This window comes from Triticum urartu, chromosome 2A, assembly GCF_056163025.1.
Source record: "Triticum urartu cultivar PI428250 chromosome 2A, HENAU_Tu73, whole genome shotgun sequence".
In the NCBI taxonomy this organism is placed as follows: Eukaryota; Viridiplantae; Streptophyta; class Magnoliopsida; order Poales; family Poaceae; genus Triticum; species Triticum urartu.
This window is the reverse complement of record NC_141874.1, coordinates 738,522,232-738,526,047: the sequence shown is the minus strand read 5'-3', so window position 1 is coordinate 738,526,047 and position 3,816 is coordinate 738,522,232. Positions and strand designations below refer to the sequence as shown.

Genomic DNA, 3,816 nt, shown 5'->3' with positions numbered 1-3,816 from the left:
AAAAAAAACAAAAACCCCAGCCACAGAAGTGCTGACGCGTGGATGCCTATTGGTCCCGGTTGGTGCCACCAACCGGGACCAAAGGGTCTCCACGTGGGCAGTGCGCAGAGCCCAGTCAGGAGACCCTTTGGTCCCGATTGGTGGCACCAACCGGGATCAAAGGGTCTCTTGACTGGGCTCTGCGCACTGCCCACGTGGAGGGCCTTTAGTCCCGGTTCTGGATTGAACCGGAACTAAAGGGTGGAGGTATTAGTACCGACACTTTAGTCCCGGTTCCTGAACCGGGACTAAAGGCCCTTACGAACCGGGACTATAGGCCATTTTTCTACCAGTGCTACGCTCTTTCGATGAAAGGTGGTCATACTGCGGTTCATGGGATTGTCCGGTATATTAGCCATTGTGAGGCTTTTTTTTTGGTTTTCTGGGCCATTCTCCCTCGGCGTGTTGAGGGTCACTTGAATAAAATTTGATTGTGTTCATCATGGTTCGCGGGATACACAAAGCAGAAGGATGGCACTTCCTAGAAAGAACTGGATGTCACTATTGCCTTTTTCTGCCAGTGGAACATACAACTCATGTGGAGAAATGTCGCTTGCCTGCAGATAAACATTTTGACACCTGAAAATGAAATATTAGTGTTTTTAGATGAAAAAGTTGGCTCTGACCCATGTTTTGTCTTGGATGTTGATACAATGATGAAAGACACGCGAAAAGTAGATGAGAAATAAACAATAGACGTTACTGATTTAGCCGGGCTATGGATTAGATAAGGTTACCTGTAATGGAAGTATCATAACTAGTACTATCATGCATGCCAACTAGGCAATTTTGATGAGGTGACGTAAAATTAAATAAAGAAAGAGAGGGTTGAGTATCATTTCAGGAATGCCAAGAACACATGTATGATTTTTTTGTACCCTTTTCTCTTCAAGATTTAGGTCCTCACACATGTGATGAATATATGGTATTAGGAGCACATCCAGATCATCATTCTTGACGGGGGTCTCAGAGACCGGTTTTTTTTTTGTAACATAACCAAGGCATTTTCGGTCTCTGAGTTCAACAACTCACCGACCGAAGATCCCACCTCATGACCGTTATTACCTAAAGACACCACCAGATCTCGATGCTTTCATCTTTCTGGACAATTGAACCTTCTAAAAATTAAAAGAAAGAATCAATCCTTCTATTATAAATTTATAATAAGCTCTCATGTTTCTTTACAATGCTCCTCATCTCTTTATTGACGATGCACACAATGAAACTCTATTCAAAATAAATGACTAACACAGGGCGCGGCAATCCTGTTATGTGTCACCATACTCCTCTTAATTTGAAGTTATTCGGTAAATATGGATGGGCGCGGCAACGCGCTCATCAATGTTGTAGTAATGTTTAAGGTGTCAGGGCCATACGGCTTGTAGAGGGCAAGAAAATACCATGTGATGACTAACACAGGGACTCCCATCACCAGCACCCTGACCATACTACTCTTGAAACCTTTCACGAAAACATAGAGAAGAAACAGCGTGGGCATAGATCCGGTCACGAAGTCCATGCCTTCAAGGGCATAGCAACCCCAATACGGTAATGCTCCTGGAGCCAACCAGTGGAGGCGAGAACAAGGGTTTCCGTCCTGGGGATCTCCTTTACCCTCGGCTCGACCCAACCAAGTGAGATAGGACGCCACCATTTGCAGAAGAACCGCAAAAACATATAGGTAAACGACGAGGCCCCATCGACCAGACACCAGAGCGGCGAGCCGACATCATGGGCATGGCAAAATCGACCAGCATTCCCACGTCTGGCATGACCACTTGGACTGCTTTCAGTGCATCAAAACGGTCTGCCCACATGGCGAGGAGCGGTGTGATGGCAGGGTCGTTGAAGGTCTTAACACTTTGCATTGCGTTGGTCGCGCGCACCCATGCAAGAAGGCCACCGAGCACAACATCCACATACCCGACAATGTTGCCTCCAAAGAAGGGCTTGGAGCACTCTCTCAGAGCGCCCTCTAGGGTCTCCACAGCGGAGGCCACCTGGTTCTTCCCCTCTGCCTTCTCCCCGTCTGTTTCGCCCCATGCTGCCTTGTGCATCGCCTTCACGAGCTGCACATACACACGATATAAGCTATAATAACACCGCCGTGGTAGTATATTTCTTTTTTGAGAATCCGCCGTGGTAGTATATATAGAAATACAATTAAAAAAATCAAAGCATACAAAGCCGACAAATCTAATTAAAGTTGATCGATCATGCGTGTAGAATGTTTTGAACTCCTGTGTGGTTGATGATGAAACTAGTAAAAAAAGTTCAATCATCTAAAAAATAGCGCAATACCGTGTCATCGATAAAGTCAGCCCAGTAGCGAGCCATTGCACGCTCAGAGGGGTCGTCGGGGAGGAGGGAGGGGCCAACGCCAGCGAAGGCCTCGTCGATGTACTGTATCATGCTCAAGGACGAACCACGGACAGGCTTGCCGCCGTGGATCAGCACCGGCAGCTTACTGTTAAGGAGCAGCTGCTCGCCCTTGTTGTTCTTGAGGCCTTGATCCCCCTCCATCTCCACGAACTCGTAGCTCAGGCCCTTGAGGCGGAGAGCGAGCCGCACTCGCAGGACGTGCGGGCTCGCCCACATGCCGACCAGCTTCAGGTTGTCTCCTCCGGCCATCAAACTTTGCACGTAGCTAGCTAGCTCTGTGTGTTTTTTCCCTTGTTGGTGTTGGGTTGTTTGTTTGATGGGTAGAAGGAGAAGTGTGTGTATGTAGAGTTGTAGACTAGTCGAAGAGCAAGAGGATGGACACGAGGGTCAAATTGGTTGGCTGGTCAATGAACCTACCTATAGTAGTAGTACGTCTTATTCCTCGCTTTGGAAAAGTTGTCAAGTATCAACACGGTTTCTTGAATGACTCGGACAGGTGCGAGCAAACTTGCGCCAACCAAGCATCAGTATGCCGATCAAGGGATTCAAAAAATGTTCACGAATTTGATTTTTTTTAAAAAAAAAATTAGAAAATATTTGCGATTCAAAAAGATGTTCCGAAATTAAAAAAATGTTCTATAATTTTAAAAAATGTTCAACAATTTGAAGAATAAAAAATGTCCATGGATTTAAAAAATCACAAATTTGAAAAGTGTTCCTGAGTTTGGAAACGTGTTAACGATTTGATAAAATGGTCATGCATTTGCAAAAAATGTTCACAAATACAAAAAATTTACGAATTTGAGAAAAAATGTTGGTAGATTTTTAAATTATTCTTGGTTTTCAAAAAAAATCAGGAATTTTGAAAAAAAAATCGGATTTACAAAAATCTTGGATTTTAGAAATTGTTCGTGAAATTGCAAAAAAAATGAATTTGAAAAATGTTCACAAATAGATAATTTAATGAGAAAAGTATACTTTTCGTCCCTCAATTTTTGGCAAAGTCTAGACTTAGTCCCTCAAGTTCAAAACCAGACAACTTGCATCCCTAACTCTTGAAACCGGACAAGTTTAGTCCCTTGTCTCGGTTGACCCGGTATCGCTACTGACTCAGTGTGGTTTTGACCGGTCTTCATCCACGTGGCAGAATTTCTCTCTCCTACCTTGTTCCTTCTCACAATGGCTTATTGAGGCATTTCATTGAACACCTTGCATGCACTGCGTGTGCCGTCCACGGCCGAACCATCGCAAGTCCCTCTAGCCAGCCACGATACCTCTGCTCTACCTAGTTGGCCACCACGAGCTTTGCTGCACCTCGTCAGACATCGCAGCCCCGCTCTACATCGCCGGACACCACGACCCACGACCACTCCCGCTTCATGATCTACGAGGATG

At 45.2% G+C, this 3,816-nt stretch overlaps 1 pseudogene across 1 annotated transcript; it reads right to left on the bottom strand.

The window, feature by feature from the left end:
- Positions 1 to 979: 979 nt before the first annotated feature.
- LOC125534447 (putative glutathione S-transferase GSTU6) lies at positions 980 to 2,726 on the bottom strand (annotated as a pseudogene). The gene is made up of 2 exons (XR_015615290.1): positions 2,341 to 2,726; positions 980 to 2,108 (listed from the first exon to the last, which is right to left on the bottom strand). The product of XR_015615290.1 is annotated as a putative glutathione S-transferase GSTU6 (transcript).
- Between the last annotated feature and the right edge of the window lie 1,090 nt (positions 2,727 to 3,816).